The sequence below is a fragment of the Oratosquilla oratoria genome, chromosome 29, assembly GCF_046742065.1.
Source record: "Oratosquilla oratoria isolate Oo_2021 chromosome 29, ASM4674206v1, whole genome shotgun sequence".
NCBI classification, from domain to species: domain Eukaryota; kingdom Metazoa; phylum Arthropoda; class Malacostraca; order Stomatopoda; family Squillidae; genus Oratosquilla; species Oratosquilla oratoria.
The window spans coordinates 22948219-22961194 of NC_134805.1; positions in this window are offsets into that span (position 1 = coordinate 22948219).

A 12976-nucleotide genomic window follows, 5' to 3' on the forward strand; every position below is an offset into this window, starting at 1 on the left:
TATTGAGAAAGAATTCTACGGAGAGAGGATCAGTTGAGAAAGAAAACTATGGAGGGATAGGATCCATTGGGAAAGAATTCTATAGAGGGAGAGGATCCGCTGGGGAAGAATTCTATGGAGGGATGTAGGGAAAGAATTCTACGGAGGGGGAGGACCCATTGAGAAAGAATTCTATGTTAGACTGGCGCCGTAGAGACCGTGATCATCCTCCTCCTCCTCTTCCCTCGCCCTTCCTCACAAGTACCACTCTACCATATGTTTGGTGGCCTCGTCGAGGGCCGCCTCCTCTGAGCGTAACAAGCACGACGTTGTTCACTTTAGCACACCACTGTAACGGTCAGCATCACGCCGTCCACTGCAACGGTTGCGGATTGGGAGAACGTTACGCTGCTGTGCCATCGTATGTGGTATTTCGTTTATACACACACACATATATATATATATATATATATATTTATAATACACACACATACTGTATGTTTATACTGTACATGCCATCTTAGCAACCTATGGCAGACGATATGAAGATTTTCACCCGCATAAAAAAAAACGCTACTCCCAATGCAAACAAAGCGTGACACCCTCTTCGTCACTTTTGCGTCTGCCTTGCCACGAGATCTCGTCTTTTATCTTTTTCTTTTATTTCTTTCCTACGCAACAGCGATGTGCGTCTGCGCAAAGTGACCGAACCCCTCCTGTGCGTTGGCTCCTCCTTGACTGCTTGGCTGTGGTCTTACCTGCGCTTCTATCCTTGTGGACAATATCGATGCCACTTACGCAGCTTCAACTCGCCTAAGCCTCTCTCTCTCACGCGCAGACTGTGACACCTAGATCGGGACTAGTAACAGTAACGGGCGTGGTAACGGTCATGGCCATAGTAACGGTATTAGCTTGGTAATGCTATTACCACAAATGAGACTGGGGCAGCATGGCACCGTGGAAGAGATGGTGGAGAGAGGGAGAGAGAGAGAGAGAGAATGAAAAAGAAACCTTCGTTGCGGTGGCCTGGCAGTTCAGTTGCATGACAAGTGTTTCTCTCTACGCTGGCGTAGTCAAGGCAAAGCTGGAGGGAGGGGGAGAGGAGGGAGGCAAGGACGGGGGAGGCAGACGCCGAGAGGAATGTTGATAAGAACCAGGGTAATTACTGCCATTCCTACTAATGGTCTGACGAGTTGTCGTTAGGGTATGAATGAAACAGACTGGCGTCGTCCGACGAGGGGTGATAAGGAGAATATGTCGAATAAAGCGGAAACCCCCCCAATACTGCCCCCCCAAATCCCCTCTCCCATTTACCCCGCTTATGGGTGGAATGCCGCTCCCCTGGGACGGCTTTGGGGAGGAAAATACCAACAATGGTAATAACAACAATAATAATAACGAATAATAATAATAATAATGATCAACAACATCAACAACAAAACGACGATAACTATAATAAATGGTACTAATAATAACAACAATAATAAATGATAATAATCACAAATGGTAATAATAATAAATAATAAATTACAATAATAATGGTAATAATCATGAATAATAAATTACAATAATTATAAATACTAACAAAAGGTATATATTTAATGTCCAAATACTTAACATGCTGCAGAGGCTGTGTATGTTAACACCCTAACTGGCGGAGTTAATGCTAAATGACCATAATCTAGTGGGAACGCCCCCCCTCACAACCCACACCTGCTACCTTCGGCCATACAGGTTTCGTGAATATATGCGCATAAACTCATCAGTCAATTTTTACCAATCAATATATAAATGAAAGTACATAAACATATGTACATCAATACATGTACACAAATGTACACACATACATATGTACATCAAATAAATGTACAAATGTAAAAAATGCACAATAAGTGTACACAAATATGTACATAAATAAAAGTACAACCCTCACTCAAACACGACTACCCAGAGATAATCAAATCATGGACAGATCTTCTTTATTTATGTATGCCTTCATTGTGGCGGACACCAGACACCAGTGGTGCGCAAATGCGGCCCGCAAGTGGCCCGCGAAAGACATGTAATTACCCCGCCGCGCCAACTGACCACAAATGTATAGAACCTATTATTTATTAGGAAATTACATGTGCTTTACATAATTTTTCATATATTTTTTTAAGTAATAAATTTCAGCCTTTCATGGAACGATGCCGGGCTATGGAGGTCTGTCGTCCCTTGTTTCTCATCTTAGGCTCCTCAGTGCCCGGGCTAGTACAGAATAATCGAAGGCTAGTTTACAAGGCCCCGCCTTCAATGCGTAAAGAAAATCCAGATATTAAGACAATAAATAAATAAAATACAAGTTCCCAAGCTTAAAATCTCGACAGATCCAACCACAAATCCAAAATGGCGGTCAAACGTCTCTGTACCATACCCTCGGGATTTAATCCTCCCCTCCTCCCGAACAAGAGGTCCGTTGTTGCTGGGAGAGTTAATTCCAAGTAGTGGGTTACGCGGAGAACCAAGAATTAGCCAAATGTGTTTTATGTAAGCTGACCTGCGAGTTTAATACATACATACATATACCAAAGGCTTTTTCCCCCTACATGGGGGGTAGCCTTCGTAGCGAGTTTAATACAGTCTGTTATTCGGATGCTCGCTGGCCGAACGGGTTTGAGCGTTGCTAGGTGACGGGAGTTTGAAACCCCGGCGCCAGCGAGTTGGACCAAGGGCATGGTTCTTTAAAATCCACACTACAAAGTCCTCTTTAAGGGGTACGAGCCTAGACTCCTGATGGGGGGGGGGTTCGTAACGTTAAACCAAATCAAGTAAAAATAAAAAAAAATTAAATAGTAAAAAAAATAATAATGATAATAACAAAATGTATGCATTGTTCAAAAGTTCTTAATAAAGGTACTTTGATAAGACGATATAACACACACACACACACACACACATATATATATATATATATATATGTTTGTGTGTGTATATATATATATATATATATATATATATATATATATATATATATATATATATATACTCGTACATAACTTATCATACCCTCAACTGCATAAAATGATTAAATTATATTATTCATGAGTGACGTACATTCATAAATATTAATTCTGGCTGGCGCCAAATTATTTCGTTCACCCATGAGAACACCCATCGCTCCTCAACGATTTAACATGATTGAAATTGAAAAGATGAACACAAATAATCGGTGACGTCATGTTGCCGTTTAATTTTAACATTTGTATTCAATATTAATTTCCTTCTCTAAATATATATTCTAATTATCACGAGGCTATTTTATTTAGCTTAATAAAATCTTAAACACACCCATATATGCACACAGTAAAAGATGAATTGTTGACTATGTAGCTGCTAAATATTGCTGGTCTCGCCTTCATCTTGGCGCCACCATGGATGGAAAGCTTATCGTCTGGGCCAACGTGGGCGCGGGAGTAGATTCCTTCGCCACAGTGTGTGTGATTCACCATGCTCTTGGATCACGTGTGGGACTCGTGATCGACATCTATTTCCCTCCCGGAAGAGAGCTCACAGCTCATACAGTATATAATCGATCTATGGGTAATGCTGTGACCTTACACACACACACATCCAAACTCCCCGCCCACGAGAGTTGGAGTAACGACTCGCAGCGCAGCGATACTGATGTTATTTCAGCCCTGGGCGGGATTCGAACTCAAACCGCTGTAGCAGCGGTTGCGAACGCTACCACTACGCCGTCGAGTCGTCTGTGTGTGTGTGTAACGGAGCTGAATAAAATCGCCGGCACAGAAGTTGACTAGAAAAATCTATCAATCGAGTATTAATCACAGCAAATGAAAGCAAGATAATTAATTCACATGACACAAGGTATCAAAAAATACAAATAATGAGTGAGAGAGAGATATGACGTCACCTATCACTATCTCTCTCCCTCCTCATATAAGAAATCTCGGCCATACTATAGTGTTACTCAGTCTCTAGGTAAGCCAAGAACTATTTTTTCACCCATGAAATGAACGCTCCATTCCCACCCACTCTCTCTTGTAATGAAGTGTGCGGCTCCTCTATGAGAAGCCCCCGTTACATTTTGATCATAAATCTGTCTCGAATGGCTGCATGCGTTCCTGCGGACTTCTTCCTTCGGTTGCAGTTCTGTTAGTGTCATTACTTTAGTCTTCGCTTGGGATCTGTGCAGCACGAGCGGCGACCACGTCACGATAGGTGTGAAGTCGTCTTCAAACACGAACAAAAACTGTCGACTTTGGCCTATCGATATGGTATATGCCCATTCCTCATCCTCTACAGATCGATTATATATATTAATATAATTAAATATTTCTAAGACTCGTATAATGATAATCCATACCTCTGACAAATTCAGTCGTTTCACAAGAAATAAAACTCACTTTTATTCGTTTGTGTGAAGACTACTTGACTGTATGGGTGTGTCGGCCCTTTCCTTTCCCGCGCGACCTCGTTCATGTCGACATGACGTCATATCGAGCGCTTTTCCTAGGATAGAACTGTACTGTACAGTACTTACACACCTTCTATATACCAACTGTATATATAAGATTAAGAACGGTGACTTCAAGCTATCAGAACGGTAGTTTTTATTAGAAAATATATATACAACATTTCGCCGACCGTATAGCCAGATAATAAATAATGATCTTACACTGAAGTAGCACCGATGTACGCATCTCAATGACAGACATGTTGACAGAGGCGAGTTGTTCCAACGGTCTTGGTAACAAAGAGCGTGTTGAGTACAAAGAAGGGAGGCGGGAAGACGCCAAAGTTAAGTAGTTTAAGTAGTAGCTTACGTAAGTTGGCTATCCCCTTATTTGTACCACATCTTGCGTTCTGTTGTTTACCTAAACCATCTTTACGATCAAAATGCACATTCACATCTGCAAAGCGGTTGCACAGTTCAATTCAACCACCGTTATTTTTAGTCGTTCATTTACAAAACCCTTTAGGAGGTCACAATTATAAGCATGGTAATGTATATGCAAACGAATTAAAAAATCTCACACACAGACATATATATATATATATATATATATATATATATATATATATTCATATGTACACACATAATTATCACACCAAGAACAGGTGGCGACACACGGGCCTAGTGACTAGGCATTTATCGCTAGCATGCTACTTGTTTTTGCCATGCCACTTCGTTTGATTAGAAACGACTTCAGTTACGATAAATACTCGTACATATATCTTTATTTCAAATTCCCAAATCTCAAAATATGTTTGCGTCATATAGTGAGAAACTGAATGACGAACTAATAAAAGTTAAACTTATACGAATGTTATGACTCCCATACACGCTCAGGCGGCCTGTCCGGTTCAGGCCAGTTTGAGTGTGTGTGGGCACATGAGGCGGCCTTTCAGTCCACATCCCTCAGTACAGCACTCGGCAGAGTAGAGTACGTGCACTGAGCACCAGCTGCACTACCGAAGAGAATTTACAAGGAAAATCCGTGACTTTGGAAAATCAAATATATAGAGTATTCAGAGAAAAAAAAATGCAGCGTATGACTTGTTTGTTGAAAATTTAAAAGAAAAAGATGGTGCAGCCTAAAGAGTAGGACGAGACTTCCAGCCTGACCGTTGCAATACGGTACAAAACGATATAAACACGAATTTAAATCGAGGAATGCAACACACCGCAATAGAAATTATCTAAAGCGATGGAGTGATAGAATACATACACACCGATTAAAATATTAACCTGGCAATAGCCAAAAAATATAAATAAATAAATAAATAAATAAAATAAGTACTCTGGTTAGGAAGAGGGTCGTTCAGATGATAATATGATTAATTATTGGCAACAAATACATCACACACAAGCAATTTAAGTTAACCATGGAAAATATACTATATAGGTATTCATGCAGAAACAAAATTTGGGACGTTGTGCAAGTATAACTCAGTCCTCTACAACTAGAATAAGCAAGCTTTAAGTGACTTGTAAGTCACTGCAAAATCTGCAGTCGGAAGTAAGTCTAGAGCCTTGAGGCAGGATTGAATAGTGAGTGGGTGACGCCAGGCGGCCTGTCCGGCCGACTGAGAGTGTATGGATCCCTTTAAACACATTGTTGAGATATTCTTAAGGGGGTCTACACTATTGTAACCGAAGTCGTTTCCACTCGAAAAACGAAGTAGAACAAGCAAATAACATGCTAGCCTAATATGCCGTTACCATTTGAAAATATTACAACGGTCACCGCGTGGAAACATTATATGGAGAAGCCAAGAAACAGTTACAAACTGGCTCCGTTAGAGTAACCAAGGCGAGAAAGACAATTAATCACACAAGTTTGTTCAGGGAAAGGGTGGGTGGTGTTGACGGTGTAACAACAATGGCATTCTTTCAGACGGGTCCCTTCCTCGACTCTGGATTCACTGTTGCAAACTAATTCAGCACTGGAATATTATATATATATATATATATATATATATATATATATATATATATATATATATATATATATATATATATATATATATATATATACACATATATATTCACGTCAAGATGTAAAAGAAAAAATGCAACAGGAAGGGATCTACAAAGAAAAATATTAATATATATTCTTGCGTCGACGTGTTTTTCATGGATATACCCTTACTCAACGATGAGTTTGTGCAGAAATATAAACAAAGATTACATTACAAATCCCACGTCGAAGGAATGTGATCTGGATAAACTTATGAATTAGTGTAACTAAATCCGCAGTGTAAATCAATGCAATAGGAATTTGAATGGCAAACCGGCACCACGAACATTATTGTGTTCGATTGTACGTAACATGTCATGGTTTTAGAAATACGTAACACATGTCTTTACCTCCATTTGTGGCAGGAATTATTTATCATTATTTCCACCGTCTAACTCATCCACGTATCAACAAAACCGCACAAGTTTGAATTCAACAGTAACTATTGCCAATTCATGTTCACATATTTTTTTTACTTGAATCCAATACTAATTCGTTTTCAAACTCCAGAATGCAAAATTTCGTTTCCCTAAAATAGTAATTTTCATTTAATTGCTATGCCTGTAGTAACTAGTTAACAAAATGTGGCTTAAACCTACCTCTGTCGGACTATTTGACCGACGGAAGGGAACAAATGAGAAGAGTAAACGAAACCAGATGAACAAATAGTCTGCGACGACAAACGAATTAGCTCACTTGACGACAATGGCGCGATTGTTACTTTGTCGACAAAAAATTATACGTATCCAAAACATAATTATATAATATGATAAATAGCTAGATAATTAGGATAAAATATTCTTATCTTACTTTTCTCAATTTCATTTTGAAAGAGGCATTATATAAGAACTTTAAATATTTTTTTGTATTTTCTATATTGGAAATGTAATTTTTCTTATCGTGATACGTGTACCAAAATTCCCGAACTTATACAGGAATTGTTTTACGCGAAAAACATGAATTTGTTTAATTTCACATCCAAATGTGCTGCCATCCCATGATACTGTTTTTTTTTTTTTATCGGGTACGATCACCCGATTACGAAATCCAATTAACAACAGGTTTTTCACATACACGGAAGCACATATGAAATTATCGTAATACATACATATATAACCTAACGTGAAGTGATACTAGAAAATGTTTGAAAATTTCTTACAACACAATTATTTTTATTTTGTTTGCTTACGTCACAAAGGCACTTACATAGCTCACACACCAGTGTTGACGACTTATTTTCGCAAAATATAATGTACTGTTGCTTCAAATATGCCTCGAACGTGTTGCGCAGTTGGCTGCACGAATAGGAAAACTAAGGAAAAGAAGGAATTGTCATTTTATAAGATACCGAAAGGATCAACGCCGCTCGAGAATCAAATGCTTTCATCTGAGGGGAACATTTTATTTCAATGTTGTTTGCCATTGTAAGGCCAGGGATTTAATTGTGTATTATTTTACGATCTTTTTAAAGTATACATGACTAATCGCAGGTAGGAACTGGGAAAACTGCATCTCTCACTTCACCCCTCCATTACGACATGAGGACATGTTCGTATGTATTAACCTATTAGGAATCTTAAATTTTGGTGAAGGAGAAAAATTCCCACCGCCCAGTTCAGGATTCCAGTAGAGAAGCATTTTGGGGGGATTTGGATCACCTAGGCACCCTAGTACAGAACGAGGTAACGAAACTAGCTTAAATTACTAAGTGGTAGGCGGGGACTTCAACAAGGAATCCGCCCATTGGTGGGTGATGATAGGGAGTTAGATACACCACAAGGCAACAGATTTACACAAGTGAAAAGAAACGTTGTGGTCGTCAAGAAATGCGTGTCTGGATGTAGAAACCCATCAAATCGTTATAACTGATAGAGATTGTGGTCGAGAGTTGCCTTCTTCCAACGATAATGGATGGATGCACTAGGTTAGATAGCAGGGGATAGAACCAAGTCAGTGATTTATGTGTAGAAATATGTGGCCTGAAGGTTTAGTGACGTAATTTCACGTTCCACTCGCATCACTGAGAGCGTGAAATACTTACCCCCCTGCTACTTCTGTATTTCATAGATTATTATTGTCTAGTAACCCAAGGTAAAGATTTTTACTAACTTTGATCAGCGTAAATCATTATGTAATTGGATAAAAAGAGCCAAGGGAAAAAGGACGAATATACATGATCTGTGGGGAGGCGTAACATACCTACCCCCAAGCCAATATCTTCTATGATAGAGACTACATTACCTGAACCATACTTATGTTGCATTGAGTATAGATTAAGGAGGAATTATATGTTATAAGTGTTGAAAAGAATCAAGATAACATTATATCATAGATCAGTAAAACATCTATTAGTCTTGATTAGAAACACATCAAGTTTGTGACACATGATCTTCCTTGTCTAAATCCAAATTGCATTGGATTTAGTACATTGTTGTTGTTGTTTTTTCAAATGCCTTACTCATCTAACTTTGATCATTCTTTCACAAATTTTAGCTACCGTACTTGTAAGAGAGACCGGTCTATAGTTAGTAGGGTCTTCCTTATTTCCCCCTTTATATATTGGTACTATATTTGCTCTTTTCCAATCTTCTGGAACTTTTCCTTCCTTCAATGAACTGCTTATTAGGCTATGTATTTTGTCTGTTAGTTCGTTCCTGCATTCTCTCAAAATCCAGTTTGCCATTTCATCTGATCCATGCAATTTTCAAACATCGAGATTACTTAAGTGGTTCATTATTTCTTTCCTTATTACTTTTATCTCTTTCATACAGGATATACATGAAACCCACAGTCGTTACCTCCTTCGCCGTCTACCTCCCCCACCTTCTCGCAACTAGAGCGAGCCATATTACTATTGGCCCCCAACTTCAACTTGAACTCCGCTTTCACTACCCTGGATACCATCTATTTGGTCAATAGCCATGCCCATTTACAAACTGGGCTAGCCTAGGAGAACACACTAGGGCTTTCATCTTACCAAAGTACGCTAAGCCTTTCATTTAGATAAGGGCCTTCTGGCGAGATGCTTACGTCAACAAGTCCTGGAGACATGTGTTCCAGGATCCCCAGGTTATCTTGGTAAGAACATATATGGTACCATCGCCTACAAGAATAGCATCATGCATCACCATCGAGTAGCATTACCACACACACACACACACTTGTACTGAGGCCGTCACGGGGTCCTGGACTTTGGGGAAATGAGAAACCTCACTGGGAACAAACTCCTCATCCTCGGAGGGGATTTCAACGCTCACCACCCATCTCTGTCATCCACACAGGGCCCCAGTGCTACTGGGAATCATTTACACTTCACATTGAACTCCTCCCCCAACATCGCCCTGCTAAACGACGGATCTCCAACCCACGTACGGGGAGGCAGGCTCGACTTAACCCTCCCTTGACTGTTCCGGGTTCGGTTCTCAGCAGATAACGTAAAATTACAGCTCACATATGGAGGAGCAGAATTATGAACGACATTGTAAACATGATTTAGTTTCAGCTGCTGGACACGATATTTTACAGGTAACATTCCTACTTTGCTAAATTCTTCTATACCAATATGACTACGTTGAGGTAAATTTAGAATGACTCTAATGATCTTTTGTGCAACCTGTAGCCGAGACTGGTTTTCTCTGCTCAGACTACTGTACCAATAGCTGCAAGCGAAATCAGTGATGCTGTATCAAGGCTGAGACCAGAAGCTTCTTTGTTTCCATATAATAAATTCTGGCTTTCCTGTAAAAAAAAAAAAAAAAAAAAAAATTATGTAAACACTTGGATACAATCTTTATCTTATCCGTTAAGGCATTCTCTGAGAGAAACTGATCTAAGGGTATTCCAACATAAGTTACCTCTTGTTTTGACTCCAAGACATTATCACCACATCTGACCTGTACACAGCGGTGTTTCCTGAGGTTGGGTTTTGATGCGAAGACAATACTATGACACATACTAATAGAACACCATGTCTGCCTCCATCTATAGCAAGAATTGTTTATCATACCTTCCAACTTCAATTTTCTCCTTCATAAATCAACAAAACCGCACAAGTATGAATTCAAAAGTAACTATTGTCAATTCACGTTAACATATTATGTTTTACTTGGATCCAATCAACTGTCGTTTTCAAACAAATTTTCTAGTGCTCTCAAATTAATCTTTTTCGTTTAACTGCTATGCCTGCAGTAGCTACTTAAACTGTGGCTCTAACCTACCTGTGCGCCTGCGTACCTGTGTCAGACTATTTTAACGACACGAGAGGACTTACCGACCAAGAAGAAAAGTAAGCGAAACAAAATTAACTAATAGTCTATAACAAGAGTTAGTTCAGCTCTCTTGATGACAATGGCTCAGTTTACACTCTCTCAACTCGTATGTAGCACAGCACGATTATGCGATAAGATAATTACGATAAACAATAAAAATTAAATGTGTATATTTTCTCACTTCGGTTAATCAAAATTTGAAAGGGGCAAAATAAACGAACTTCATATGTGTCTTATTATAATGTGAAAACGTGAATAATAGTAATTTTGCGCCTTCTAGTCACGGACTTAGCCATATTCGAAAAAAAAAATCGTGGTACGTGCACCAGAATTCCAAACTTATACAAAACTTGCTTAACATGTAGTGTGGATTTTATTAATTTCATATCCAGATGGGATGTCAACATTAAATGAGTGTTATGACAAAGGACCAATTATATACTAATTAATGTGAGTGTACATACGGCGAATTTGTAATTAAATGTTTGAAGTTTTTCTAATATCACCTTACATTAGCTTATATTTGTATCTCGATACGAATTTCTAAATGTGCTTCCGTGCAAGTTGTATATTTTAAAAATTTGGTAATCGTATGATATCGTACGCGGGAAAAACCAGCAGTTTGTTAAATATATATACATATATATATATATATATATATATATATTTATATATATATATATATATTTTTTTTTTTTTTTTTTTTTTTTTTATCTCTAGAACATTTATCATTCCTTGACATTGCGTGGCAGTTCGTCGAGAAGTCGGGGTACATTTCCCAGAGGCTCAGTTCTGGTTCAATTCTCTATTCATTGGTCTTAGCCGGATGTTCCAAATGAGACTCTTTCTACACTCCTCAGTAATTTACTTTCATCAGCGGGAGAAGGCAATTCGTGAGTTACATCAACAAAGTGTGGAATATGGCGCCCCAGTTGCCACAAGGGTCGGAAACTCGGAATAAGACCTCTTTTTCATACAGGTCTGAAGAGGCAGTTTGTGAGGGCACTTGGGTAGTACTCGATGTGGAAGGTTTAGTATTTCCTGGTTTGAAGAAATGAACAAAGATGGCTTTACTCTGCCCTGGTATGGGTTAAATTGGTGGAGTTTAAGTCACAGTCATTTATTGTAGTACATTATTGACTACTATACCTCAATAATGTTATATAATTTGTAACCGCTAGTGCACCCAAGTTATGCTGTAAACTATTAGACATTTATATCTCAGCTATTACAACTTCCCTGTGAGGAGAGTGGTCTGTTGTTCCAGTAGATTGTCAATTGTTCTTGAGTTTGGGGGCCTCCCTGTTCCGTTCGTATGAATGTGAGCGCTGTTGGTTCTTCTCTGTGGTTGTTGTTTGTCGTTATCTTTCTTGCTGCATTTTGGGCAACCTGGCTGGGGCAGCTCCCCATCCAGGTTGTGGTGATGGCGTGCGTGTGTGAGGGGGGGTTAAGTACTTTTTTTTAAACCTCTTTCCCTTGTAGAGTTCCAGGTCCCAGTAGAGCAGAGGTTCTCAGCCTTGCTTGGCTCATGCACCCCTTTTACCATTTGCCAGAATGTCATTCCCCCTCCTTTCCAAGATTGTCTGTTTCAAAAGGTGCATTCTAAATAATATGCAGGTATTATCGCACAGCGTAACACTTTTCTAATCCTAAGATTAACCTGGGTCAGCACAGGTATAATTCCAGCCCAGGTGACAGGCCAGATAGGCCAAAGCCTATATTTGCTTTCTCACTCCGTAAACTTAATGTAGTCACAATTCACCCCCAGAAAACCCAAAATTCACCCCTGGGGGTGAATTTCATCCCAAATGAGAACCCATGCAGTAGAGAATGACAACTGAGCCTGTACTTCCACCCATGTGGACTGTGACTGGGGGATTCCCAATATCACTTGCAGCTCACACCACCACACACCATCACTGGAGGACCTATGGGTGTTAAGTGGAAGAATGAAGTTATTGTTAGTGGAAGGCAACTTTGATGAGAACTGAATATAATGTCAGTATTACTCATTACCTCACTCCTGGCAACTCTCAGGTGGATGTAGTATGTTCTAGGGAGCACAACTTGGGGGAGGGGGGTTTAGCACTTAGTCTTTCTATTCCAAATATCCAGTCCTTGAGATCTTGCTCTCCTTTTCTTAGTAGGGTCGCAGAACCTTGAATGGGATTCATAATAGGTTCACGATACCTGGGGATACCT